Raw genomic sequence first — 14514 nt, 5'->3', positions numbered from 1 at the left:
CAGATACAAACTCGCAAATCATATAAAAAATTACGCTAGCCAAATTGGATTTCGAATCTACAGAGGTAACGTATCTTGGCATGACTTTGAGATTCTAAAAGCTAACACAGACATAGCGCACGCTTAACATCTCTTAGCTACACCCTCAAATACATGCTCATACACACCCATTCACACACACACACATCCACTCATACTTAATGTCTTATAAGACATAGTTGTAACACTAACATAAATTTAAAAAAAAAACTGTTTTAAACATGTACCACGGAATAATTGTTATCTAGTTACCCACAACACAGGGACTCTCTAGTGTGGACTAGCGATATATGAATTTTGTCACAACCCTTTTATCATAAATAAAGAGTTTATTATTATCAAATTTAGTATTGTCTTTTATTGACATAACTTTCACACATTTATAATAAAACAATTTTATTTACTGGATTGAAGTTATGTATTTACGGTGTCACCGTGACCACGCACGCTGTACAGCACGCGCAACGTCGGTTAAATTTAAAATTATGAAAAAAAAAATGTAAATACATAACTTCAATCCGGTAAAAAAAAATTGTTTAATTATTATCAAATTTCTTTGTCTGCTAGCGCAGAGTTTCCAGCAGTATTTTACCCTTAATTACTAAGGGAGTGGCTTAAACATATTATTGTGTCCTTCAAACCTAAACTCCTACCAATTACCTACCCTATCAAGAAAAAAAATCACGAAACAGAGAAATTTACTTTATAATAAATAAACAGAAGTTAGAAGACAATACCTGGAGGTAAACCTATTGTTTCTTTTTATATTTAGCTGATATATACCATAGGCATAAATAGAGAGAAATGTAAATTATTATTATTGATTTTTATTTATTTATTTGTTCAACAGTAGCTACACACTAAACATTATCCAAACAATTGCATTATACACAAAAGCCAAAAACGGAATCACATGCAAACAAACATAAAGCACAGTTTTACCTATTTATACAAAAAATATAACAAATATATTTATAATAAATCTTCTGAAATACATACACCATGAAGATACCAGTCCAACATATGTAGTTAATCGTCTACAGCAAATATCAATGTCTTATTGTAACGGGAACTTCGCAGAGTCGGACCTAAATTGATTGCTAACCATCGGCCCTAAAAAAAAATCGTATGATAATAATTATAATATTATATTCTTGATCAATCTGGCTAGAAAGCTGAAGTTTCTACTAAAGGTATTATAGGAGAACGGTGGTGATCAGTTCCTTCAACCTCAAGGGAGCATTCTTGACCAAATAACCACAGCCGGTAGGTGTCGTTACTGTATAATGTCCAATGAATTTAATACAAATCTGTGTGTGAAATACGATAACAGAAAATGTATCCTTTACACGTAGACATGGGCGGATAGTGAATTTGTGGGACTCTGGATTATTACGGGAAAGACCCCCGTAATAGACGCACACACGAAAAACACCGACCGAAAACAAGTGACGGGGAATTCCCCGTTCTGTTCGATAGACGGGCAACGCACATGGGTTTGATTGATATCAGGGATACCAACCGTATAATTGGATTTTTTAAAATTTCCGATATTGTTGTATTTTATTTCCGAACCAACTCGACGATAAGAAAAGAGTGTACCAATTTTTAAAAGGCCGGCAACGCACTTGATGATGACATCAGATGAGCCTCCCGTTTCATAAAAAAAAGACAAAATTTTAATATCTTTATATAAATTTTGTTTATGTGGTAACTATTAGGAACTACTATTAGGAATCAGTCAATTCCCGAATGGGTTATTAATGATAAAATAAATAATGTTTACCAGATCTGCCGGAAACCATCCTAAGGAATTAATGTTTTTGTCTGGTATAATACCACCAGTGGGGCGGTTGGTTGTAGTGATGGCCCATATCTTTATATCCTGCTTTTCATACTCCTCTATGAACCTGTAAAATAATATTCCATATAGTATTGTCTTTGATTAACATAACTCATTTAAATAAAACACTGTTTTGACCGGATTGAAGTTATGTATTATTATAAATTTACAACTATTTAACATAATTTTAAATTTATCCGACGTTTCGCGTGCTTTACAGCGTGCGTGGTCACGGTGACTGAAGACAAAGGATGTTGAATGTCAAAAAGTATCACAGCTGCAGAGAAAGTTGAATTATCTGTATTTATTTCCCCGGAGTTGGTATCGACTAAAAGATGGAGGGTTTTGGCAAAAATGGCTCACGGTGTCCTCTATTTTCGCGGATTGTGTTTCTTTTTGAGATTTTAATTTGGATATTATTGGATCCCAGGTGTTTGACAATTTTAGGCCGTCTTCTCTATTGAAATTGGGGTGTTTTTTGATTTCAATGGCTTCGCGTACCAATCTTGGGAAGAATCTTTTCTCTTTCGCAAGTACTTTCGGTTGGTCAAAGCGTATGTAGTGATTAGGCCTATCTAGTATGTGTTCACAGACTGCTGATTTTGTGTGTCGTCTATGTCTTATGTCTGCAATGTGTTCTTTGAGTCTGCTGGACATATTGCGTTTAGTTTGCCCTATGTAAGACAGGCCACAGTCGCAATCCAGTTTGTATATACCTGCATCTTGCAATGGGGTGTTACTTTTGATTGGTCTTAGGAATTGCTGAATCTTCTTGTGCGGCTTGAAAATTGTATGAATAGAAGCTCGTTTTAGGATCCGGCTAATTCTATCTGTAACTCCCTTTACATATGGCAAGTAGGCTGGCTGGCGGGGAACTGTTTGTGTCTTGTTTTTGTTTTTGTGATGTAGCCGGGGGATGCGCAGCTTGTTTCGGTGTAGCACCTGTTTGACATGCTGTAGTTCCTCCTCGAGGTGGGTATCATCACAAAGACGTTGGGCTCTCTGAAACAAACATTTACCGACAGAAAGCAGTTGTGAAGGGTGGTGGTGGGATTCACCATTGAGGTACCTATCTGTGTGGGTTGCCTTCCTGTGTATTGTGTGACCTAGTGTGCCATCTGCTTTGCGTATAATTAAAATGTCTAAAAAGGGCAGACGGTTGTTGTTTTCTTGTTCAACAGTAAATTTAATGTTCTTGTGTATTGAATTTAAATGTGCTAGAAATGCAGATATTTTGTCATTGGGGAGTACTACAAATGTGTCATCGACATATCTCTTGTACAGTCGAGGTTTAACCGGGGCATTGGCCAGAGCTCTCTCCTCAAAGTCCTCCATGAAGATGTCAGCGACTATAGGTGACACTGGAGAACCCATGGCTACTCCATCAACTTGCACATAGAACTCATCTTTCCACATTAAGTATCCTGATGTGAGACAGTGTTTTACAATATCTACATAATCTGGTGACATGTTCTGTTCTCTAAGTCTTTTTGCAATGATATCTAGGCAGTCATTTAGTGGTAAGTTTGTAAATAGTGACTCAATGTCAAAGCTCACCATGGTTTCATTGTGGAGTAATTTGAGATCTCTCAATGTTTCCACAAAATGGTAAGAGTCCTTAACATGAGCACTAGTGTGCCCCCTGAGAGGGGATAATATTGACGCTAAGTGTTTGGCTAATTTGTATGTGGGTGAGTCGATATGACTGACTATGGGTCTTAAAGGATTGTTGTGTTTGTGTATTTTTGGCAATCCATACATTTTTGGAGGTTTTACACAGGCTGTTGTTAAAGATTTGACGTCTAATGACAACAACAATCCTTTAAGACCCATAGTCAGTCATATCGACTCACCCACATACAAATTAGCCAAACACTTAGCGTCAATATTATCCCCTCTCAGGGGGCACACTAGTGCTCATGTTAAGGACTCTTACCATTTTGTGGAAACATTGAGAGATCTCAAATTACTCCACAATGAAACCATGGTGAGCTTTGACATTGAGTCACTATTTACAAACTTACCACTAAATGACTGCCTAGATATCATTGCAAAAAGACTTAGAGAACAGAACATGTCACCAGATTATGTAGATATTGTAAAACACTGTCTCACATCAGGATACTTAATGTGGAAAGATGAGTTCTATGTGCAAGTTGATGGAGTAGCCATGGGTTCTCCAGTGTCACCTATAGTCGCTGACATCTTCATGGAGGACTTTGAGGAGAGAGCTCTGGCCAATGCCCCGGTTAAACCTCGACTGTACAAGAGATATGTCGATGACACATTTGTAGTACTCCCCAATGACAAAATATCTGCATTTCTAGCACATTTAAATTCAATACACAAGAACATTAAATTTACTGTTGAACAAGAAAACAACAACCGTCTGCCCTTTTTAGACATTTTAATTATACGCAAAGCAGATGGCACACTAGGTCACACAATACACAGGAAGGCAACCCACACAGATAGGTACCTCAATGGTGAATCCCACCACCACCCTTCACAACTGCTTTCTGTCGGTAAATGTTTGTTTCAGAGAGCCCAACGTCTTTGTGATGATACCCACCTCGAGGAGGAACTACAGCATGTCAAACAGGTGCTACACCGAAACAAGCTGCGCATCCCCCGGCTACATCACAAAAACAAAAACAAGACACAAACAGTTCCCCGCCAGCCAGCCTACTTGCCATATGTAAAGGGAGTTACAGATAGAATTAGCCGGATCCTAAAACGAGCTTCTATTCATACAATTTTCAAGCCGCACAAGAAGATTCAGCAATTCCTAAGACCAATCAAAAGTAACACCCCATTGCAAGATGCAGGTATATACAAACTGGATTGCGACTGTGGCCTGTCTTACATAGGGCAAACTAAACGCAATATGTCCAGCAGACTCAAAGAACACATTGCAGACATAAGACATAGACGACACACAAAATCAGCAGTCTGTGAACACATACTAGATAGGCCTAATCACTACATACGCTTTGACCAACCGAAAGTACTTGCGAAAGAGAAAAGATTCTTCCCAAGATTGGTACGCGAAGCCATTGAAATCAAAAAACACCCCAATTTCAATAGAGAAGACGGCCTAAAATTGTCAAACACCTGGGATCCAATAATATCCAAATTAAAATCTCAAAAAGAAACACAATCCGCGAAAATAGAGGACACCGTGAGCCATTTTTGCCAAAACCCTCCATCTTTTAGTCGATACCAACTCCGGGGAAATAAATACAGATAATTCAACTTTCTCTGCAGCTGTGATACTTTTTGACATTCAACATCCTTTGTCTTCAGTCACCGTGACCACGCACGCTGTAAAGCACGCGAAACGTCGGATAAATTTAAAATTATGTTAAATAGTTGTAAATTTATAATAATACATAACTTCAATCCGGTCAAAACAGTGTTTTATTAATATTCCATATCTCTACTTCGCACAAGACATGTTCTACCTACTTTTTCCTTCAGTGATAAAACTAAAGTGTTATTTTTATCACTGAAGGAAAGGATAAAGGAAGGAATAAAATACAGTACAAATTAAACAGGGTAATATGTCTTTTGCTTGTTAGGTATGTTTATACATTTACTACAGTGAACTTATTTTTAAGCGAGTTCGGAAATTACGGAGTTCATATTGAGTATAAGTATAGTCGTATAGTATAAGTCTTGACTCTAAATGTTTTTGATTATATAGCAATAGCTAAGTGCTTGCCACATTAAAATTAGTATATTTTTCTTCTATACATACCAATGCTTAAGTATACCAAGGGAAAGAAAAGAATCAGTGGCGCTACAACCTTTTAAGGTCTGGACCGCAGATTTCTGAATCTGTTTCAAGATCGTTTGTCAATTAATTAAGTACCTAGTTAGTAGGTGATCAGCCTTCTGTGCCTGACAAACGCCGTCGACTCTTTTGGGTCCAAGGCAAGCCGGTTTCCTCACGATGTTCTTCTTCTGCGTTCGAGTGAATGTTTCATGTAATGTGCGCACATAGAAAGAAAGTCTATTGGTGCACAGCCGGGTATCGAACCTTCGATCTCAGGGATGAGAGTCACACTCTTAAGCCACTAGGGCAACCACTGGCTGGCTGGCAAGGTTTTAGTAATAAAGTAATAAAAAAAAGTGTATCTCAGACTATATATTATGTTTTCTTCTTGGTAGCGATAATCCTGCTTGTTTATATTTTAGGTTTTTATTGTTTAGTATGTTTAAATGACACAAGTCACAAGTCAAAAGCTTGTGACTTGCCAGAGAAGTGTGGAAAGGAGCATACTAGGTTACACACGGAATGATAGGAAAAGAGCTGTAGATCTCCGAAGGATCACCAACTGGGATGATGCAATGACCAGAGCCAAAAGGCTTAAATGGCTCTGATCATTGCATGGCATTGGTCGAAAAAAGTCACTCAATGGACACCTCGCTACAACACCAAGCGAAAGAGAGGAAGACCATGTGCGCGGTGGGCTATTAACTTTAAAAAAGCCACTGATCCTCTGTGGCAAAGACTTGCCAGGGATAGGAAGCACTGGAAACAGCTGGAGGAGGCCTTTGTGCCACAAAGGCAAGCTGTACAAGAGAACAGCTGTGCAACAAAACCTTCTTAAAGGACTTTTTTTTTATACATTGATATTTTGTAAACTTTCTCTTGTATTAGTTGAAATAAAGGCTTTGAAATGAATTGAATTGAATGTTTAAATGAAGGGCCAAGTTAATAAATATGTATAAACTTTTTTACTTGTGACTTAAGAACTAAAAGTTTCGAATTTAAAAGTGTGTAAGACACTTTTAGGAGTTTTTGAACCTACCTGACGTGATAATCAGCATAACTTTGATAGTACTGAGGTTTCAGCTGACCGTAGCCATAGAAATCTTCATTATTCTTCATCCATACTGGGGGACACCAAGTAGATGCGATTATTTTAATTTCCTCTTTGCGTATTTTTTGAATCGCCTTAATCATTGGGATCTGTAAAATAAACTTAGGCATTCATTTAATTGAAAAGTAAATAATTTCTTTATTTCCGACCCTATTTACGAATGTTATTTAAATACTTAATTATTTGTATAGCACATCGCTAAACGTTTAGTTGAAAAACTTTATTGCAAGTGTCATCTGGGATTTTCCGTGTTGCCTTGTGTTGTCCAAAAAATGGTCGGCAGTGACGAAATATGGAATGCACTGTAAGCAAGTAATGCTACAGAAGGAGACAGAACGAGAGAGGGAGCGGCTTAGTACGAATCCTAGGGTTAGAAGACGCGGAGTAAATAGGAGAAGATATGCCCATCTTCTACCTCCTATGTAGTGTGTACTGCACCATGAGAGATGCGAGGGCGTCCCTGGAGCCTCTGTAACGCAACTTTGTAGGAACTATTCGAGGTGGTTTTAGTGTGTATTACTCACCCAGTCTCTGAATAGCAGAGATTCTGGTGTGGGTCGAGTCCCACATACCCTGCAACCTTTGGGGGCATGGGGGCTTTGGGGATGCGCAAATGAATTCCACCTTGGATAATATAAAATCATGTCATTTTCCAAATTTATTATTGAACGTGTTAATGACAAAGTATATTTGTAATATAATGAAAAATACTTAGGTTTATTAAAATACAGCTAAAAATAAAACAATCAATTATTCACATGTTTGTATAAATGTTGCATTCATGCAATTTTTTATCAAGTATTAATCGTACGAAGTGCGTCATCGTTTTATCTTTTACATCCTATTTCGCCCAGGTTGATTGGAAATTAATAAATATGTAAAGACAGGAAGAAAATGTGGTAAATTGAAATTACCTTCATCGCTGTATCCTCTTCAGCTAAAGTAAAGTTTGACAAAGTTTCGTCATCCAGAGGATAGTCGTTGTAAGTGTAAGGGCGATTTGAGAAGTCTGAACCGCCGATAGGTATCCGGATCATGTTGTAACCCAAGCCATCCTCGCCAAAGTATGTGCTTAAATTGATAAAGTTTTATTTACGAAAGTTTATTTAATACGTAAAAGACAGCGTGTAGGTAGTTTTTTGTTTTTTTTTTCCTATGAATGTAATCACTACGAGAGAATTAAAATCATCACAGAAAATTATGAACCTCGGTTATTAGAAGTCGATACAAAAAGCCAGTGGCGCTACAATCCTTGGTCTTGGGCTCAAATCAGTATCTGTTTTATTTATTATGTCACGTCGAGTTTTTGGTTTTAAGGCATGATGGTTTCCTTACGTTGGTTTCTTCACCGTCCGAACCAGTGTTGTGCACACATAGAAAGAAAAGTCTATTGCTACAGCTTTCGAAACTACCACCTTTAAGAGAGGCGCATGCCCACAAAACTTGAGCTGAAATATTTAGCCTATTTTTGTTTGAATTACAACTAGACTATCCCGTATTTGATGGGAGGATTCTTGGACATTATTACCAGTACCTTATAAGTCGTGATCTAGTTTCTTCTGATAGTTTATACCAGTTGTAAGCCACAGCATCCGTTATAGAGCCTCCAAAACCTTCGACATACTGCTCTCTGTTGTCCGTTTGTAAGTCTAGCGAGACGCTGCTCCAAAACCATTCTAATATTAATTAAAGAAATTGAAAAAATGATTTCAAAATCCTGTCAGTATAAAAGGAAATATTTACCCACATCTTAAAAACTACTGAACCGATCTTTATGAAACTTGGCCTCTTCACTAAAATTTAATATATCTAATTTTAAGAGTCATCTCAACATAATGTAGTTTTAGAGAAATTTGTGGACAAACAAACACAGGAATTTTAGCATTCGTGGCTGGAAGCCCAAATAGATAATCACACTTAACTTTTTGGAAGGTGGTTAAAAATATGTTTATCGAAAGGCATAAAAATGGTTAATAAGTTTTTTTAACCAAAAAAAAGTTAATGCTAGAAAATAAATAAACATTGTTTTCACACGTAAGATCAAGCTGAAAGCCTAAAACTGAGGGAATTAAATCTTTATTTGTATTTATTTATTTCCTAATTTTACAGTAACTTAATACTAATACAATAGAAATCTATTAATATAAAAAGTAAAGTAAAAACAATATAAATAAAACAAGAAAAACCTTAAAACCTAAACCTTTTTATAACTAATTATAAATAATGCAATTCTTGTAAATTCAGCCAGTGTGCAACTAAATATACCCGTCTCACAAGCAAGTGTTTAGGGTGCGCAAAACACGCATAAATGGTGCTTCTCTGAGTAAATTTATACGCGCCCGAGGCACTCCAAGCCATTGCGACCGCCTACCACGCCGAGTGTGATTATTTGGCACACGCAGCCCAAGTCTCTCCAATATTTCCGCATTATATATTTTATGATTTACCTGCGCAGGAATCATCCTCTCCGGTTGTGTTTTGATTACTGGCTTGTGCCATTGCACTATAGCTTTCAATCGTACCATTTGATTTTTCCAACCTTTTGCCCGACTGAAAAAGAGTTAAATCTTCTATGAAGACTTAGATGAGCCAGGCGAAGAGCAAGTGCACATTTTCTGAGCTTCATAGTTCTCTTGATCTCTATCTATCAGAACAGTTGTAATAACAAAATGGCCAGTCCACACAATTTGTTAGGATTTGTAGAGTTAGAGCGTGGATTTTTAAAAGATTAACTGGACAAGAGTTCAGTCTTTGAAGAAATTTTAATAAAATATTTTTGGTGAACACATTTGTTCACGAAAACCATGTTACGCTCAAATACAGTACACACAAACAAGCCTGTGTGTGGGCTATAAAAACCAACTACCGCAACCCATTTTCGAAAAATAAATCGGACGGATCAGACTGGGAATCGAACCCAGAATATTACGCGCCAAGAGCTCTACCAGTTAAGCTATCCGAGAGTCGTAGGTACTATAATAACCTATCTGCCGGGGTGATTTGTGAATGTAAACAATCGAGGGAGCTACCCGCATACAAAAAATTCATTCAAATCGGTCCAGCCGTTTAAGAGGAGTTCAGTGATATATACACGTACAGTAGCATATATAAAGATGTGAGCATCCCAGCTAAGTGTGTGGTCACATTTAAGACGGCACGAGCCGTGTTTCGAGTCTCACACATAACACCCTTGTACTAGTCAAAGGAAACCCATTTTTCTCGACAGGGATAAATTCGCTGATAGTGAAAAGTTAAATACTTGCACCGAGTTATCGCTTTATGCTATTCAATGCACAATAGATAATATATCGCCATTGTTTATCTGTATCAATTAAATTAAATTATGAAAGATATCACCAATAATCCTTGGTGATTATAAAGGCAATAAATAAATATGACTTTGCACATTACAAGTAGGGGAAGATCGTTACCCTTCGTACGCGGGGCACATTCATACAGTCAAAATAAAACTTGAACGAAACAAAGTACAGTCTTGCTTTTGTATGTGCGCATGAGTCGAGGTACCAACTATACATCAACAAAGTTTCGTGAAATTCGCACCGATGAGAGTGAAGTTACAGGCATGGACGTGTTTTCGCGCTCGGTAAGTAATTTTTTGATCTATGTTTTTATCTCTTGTTACCGTAGATAAAATAAGTTTTCGTGTAGAGTATTCTATCAGTAACTAGCAAAATATACTTAAGATACGTCTCCAATACTTAATTTATGACGTTTTCCCATTAATATTAAAATAAGTTATATTTTGTTGTTATTCAGTTAGTGGGGTACATTCGGACAGCACTAGATGGGGCACATTTAAACGAATTGTACAACTAAATTTGTATAAAAATTTGTCGACGCGATTTTGATGCTTGTGAACCAGATGCTGTGAATAATTTACCAATCCATCCATGTGATTCTAAATTTAAGTTACCTAACTTATTAAATTTTGTTTTACATAAGAAAAGTATTTTATTTTTGTTTAATAGAAGTTAAATCTTTATTTTTGTGTTTAATTTCATTGCTAATAAATGAATTTTGAACTACCCCACAGCGTAAGAAGGTACCCCCAACACTGTACGAAGGTGCCCCGTTGATGGGGCAGATTCGTACGTATTCCAGATTTAGTTTAAATCATAATTATGGTTGAAACATTGGATGAAATCATTTGTAACTTTTTTATATGAATCTCAGATAGTTAGACTATAAATTTAAGCTATCAGGTGATTGATTCATGGAAAAAGAAAAAATTAAAAACATAAAATGTGAAAACCGTACGAAGGGTCCCCACCTTCCCCTATGTATAAAATAAACTCAATGTTGCAGTTATACAATAATAATGTATAATCAATACATATTTTCATGCATGAGGCAAACGGCAGAATCTATAAAATACTTTGTTTTAAAGAGGTTTTAAAACAAAAACGGAACAAATACTTTTAGGCGTAACAACCAATTTGTCAATGTTTACTAAACGTTTATGAATTATTTCTAATAAATATTTCACATATTTTATACTAGACGTAATTTAAATATGTTTTTCTTAGACGTATTTTATTATGTAACTGTCATGCACTTTTGCAGCACTATAGCGTAGTGGCTAAGTGCGGCTATCAATCATGGTCTTGCTTTCGAAAATCACTTTTGTACCAATGGATAACTTTTTCTATGTGCGCGATAAATATTTACTGAGCGGTGAATAAACATAGTAAAATCGATCAATGCCTAATATTGCAAATTATGGGCTCATGAAGAATGCTCAGGACTGGAAACAGTTATTATTATTATAGTTCTTCTATTTTAAACGGTTTTATTTAGCTCACCCCGTTTGTTTTATTTATTCTTGGGTCAAATTTAGTAATTCAAATTTCACCCTCTTCCTGTCAACCGATTAATCTGAAATTTTGTATACACTTTGGATTTTGGTGACAATACAATAAACTAAATAAATAAAATAAAAATCAATAAATATTATATAATATATAAATATATATTATATATATATAACATTATATTAAAAACTGTATCTATTTTATTAATTAAATATATATTATATTTATATTATAGAATTGATTTATTTATATAAACTAACGGGCAAGGAACCTTGCAATAATGAAGCACTAAATGAATTAAACAGAATGCGAAATAAAAACTAAAAACTAGAAAATAAAAATAGGTAAAAAAACTTTTTAAGTTAAACGGTTTTATGTTAAACATACATTGCAATGTTTAAGATAAATGTACTAAAAACCAAAAAATAATAAAATAGATACAGTCGTGGGAATTATAAACATATGCATAGACTAGACTAAAATAAAACCGTGGGGCATGTCAATTGTCTACAATCGTTGATTAAAATGTTTGTTTTGTAATGTTACACTATAATTAGGCAGTTGTTCAACCGACAACGATGGACGTGTGATAAGTAGGGCTAGAATGTGGAAACAAGCTAGCAAGCTCGATTATAAGCGAGTTTTAGGGTTTCATAGTGGTGAGCGAGTAGTACTTTTATCATATGTTTTGTCGATTAAAGACAAACTACGAGCAGTGAAACGATTCCTCGCCAGCCAGCAGTGTGAATGTCCAACGATAAACTAGTTGAAACATCTCTTTTATTTACATGGAGTGTATAACTATTGGAATTTCCATGAGCAAGAAAATAGTAAGTAATTTCCTGACCGTCTGCGGGCCAACTGCCTATTTTAACGACGAATTAAACGATTCTTCTATCGCACATTAAGTCGATAATTTGTAGACAATTGACGTGCCCCACGGTTTTATTTTAGTCTAGTCTATGCATATGTTTATAATTCCCACGACTGTATCTATTTTATTATTTTTTGGTTTTTAGTACATTTATCTTAAACATTGCAATGTATGTTTAACATAAAACCGTTTAACTTAAAAAGTTTTTTTACCTATTTTTATTACTATTGTATTTTTGCTATGGAGGGCAATATGGCTCACTACATTTACCAGGGAATTTATTTTTTAGAATTGCCAAAGTTTAAAAAAACATTTATTTTAATTTTGTTTGATAGTTAATATACCTTACATTTATAATGGTTGAGTACTATAGAGTTCAAAGAACTGATTTAATGAATAAAAACTGATTGAATTTAATAAGAAAGCTATAGCAATATATCAAAAAGCTTATGGTGTGCCATTTACCCGAAGTTACTCTATTCACTATTGTCCTTTATCACTTACTTTACTACTAGTGTAGATCACATAAGATCCGACGGCAGGTGCTTCCCGTGATACTGTATCACAGTACGTTGAATTGCAAACACAAACTGTGCTCTCTTCGTTATCACCATCACGAGATGCACAGGGTTGGTCTGAATATTCATTAAATTTATATCGTCTATGTTGACATAATTTACTAAATAATTATATATCTTCCGGTATAATTTAATACGTTTGTTAAAAATGTTTTTTTTTAATATTATGGTATTTTATTCAATCGTTATATATATAATAAGTTTCGGTATTTATAGTAAGCGTGTTATCAAAAGTTATTCAATGCAGTTTCTTTATACAAAATCTTCGTTTGAATAATTAGCTATTTAGACTACTTATACTTCTGCTAAAAGTTACACCCTGGATAATCATTGTCTTCCAATGTATAAATATATAGCAGATTAAATTTGTATATCTTTAGTGATTCTAGTAAATTAATAGGATACATGTTCCACTTTGTAAACCAAATTAATACGTAACATGCCTAGGAAACGCATTACTTCGGATTCCGATTCCCAAAGAAACAATATTTTGGATAAGTAACAGCAAGTAACATCTATAAATATCAATGTAATGTAAAAATGTTCTAGTAAGGAATAACCATCACTCTTCGTCTGTACATATAGAGTTATCGACTTACCTTCGCCGAGCACAAATACTAAACAAAACAGTGCCACTAAATATATTACTTTCGTAATTGTCATCTTTAGACTTTCATTGACTTCACCATCATATATTAGGTTACACTTGAGAATGATAGTGACCAATATATATGTGCTTCATTTTATCATTTGTTATTACTTCATAAAACAATTAGTTATTTTATGATATTTGTTAGTAGAAAGTTTATGAGTGGCGTTTTTATTGCCAAAATTGTATTTTTCCTAACATTTTTGAATGTACTGTGTGGAATTACCTTTAGAAAAATGTAGTTCAAACAAACAACATTTTAAAAGCTAAGTTATAGTGTCTAGCTAGATGATTTAAAAGAAAATAGTTTTTGTAGAACCTATATATTTCTGTGCTAATCAAACCAAATAATTGGGTCACTCTGCATCTTCTACTGCATTTACCATGGAGTGTGTTCAGAGGAGTAATACCTGCAGATGAGTTTCACTATCGGACGTCAAGGCATATTATAAAATACCATCCGTATCACCTCGACGTTCGTCGTTCCACAACTGAGCGTTTTAAAAGAGCGTACCAATTCTTGAAAGGCCGGCAACGCACTTGGGTGCCTTCTGGCAATGTGTCCATGGGCGGCAATATCACTTAACATCAGATGAGCCTCCTGCCCGTTTGCCTCTCTTTGGACTTTCCCGGGATCTAGCCTTTATTTAGCAAACATAAGAAAAGCTTGCTATAATTAGCCCCAATTAAATGGCTTCTTTCCGCATCATAAATAAATTTACTAATCTGATCTCTGATTGACGTGACCCAGTTAGGTCATCCGAAATAAATAATACACAGAATTTTAAGAAGACAATATAATTAAATTTT

At 35.3% G+C, this 14514-nt stretch overlaps 1 long non-coding RNA gene and 1 pseudogene across 1 annotated transcript; both read right to left on the bottom strand.

Annotated features, from left to right (window-relative positions):
• Positions 1 to 1011: 1011 nt before the first annotated feature.
• LOC125058114 lies at positions 1012 to 9280 on the bottom strand (annotated as a pseudogene).
• Positions 9277 to 13766, bottom strand: LOC125057805. The gene is made up of 3 exons (XR_007118265.1): positions 13655 to 13766; positions 12982 to 13112; positions 9277 to 9321 (listed from the first exon to the last, which is right to left on the bottom strand). It is a non-coding gene; the product is annotated as an uncharacterized LOC125057805 (long non-coding RNA).
• Positions 13767 to 14514: the final 748 nt, after the last annotated feature.

Source organism: Pieris napi, chromosome 17 (assembly GCF_905475465.1).
Source record: "Pieris napi chromosome 17, ilPieNapi1.2, whole genome shotgun sequence".
Classification (NCBI taxonomy): domain Eukaryota; kingdom Metazoa; phylum Arthropoda; class Insecta; order Lepidoptera; family Pieridae; genus Pieris; species Pieris napi.
The sequence above is the reverse complement of the archived record's forward strand: the minus strand, read 5'-3'. Positions and strand labels throughout refer to the sequence as shown.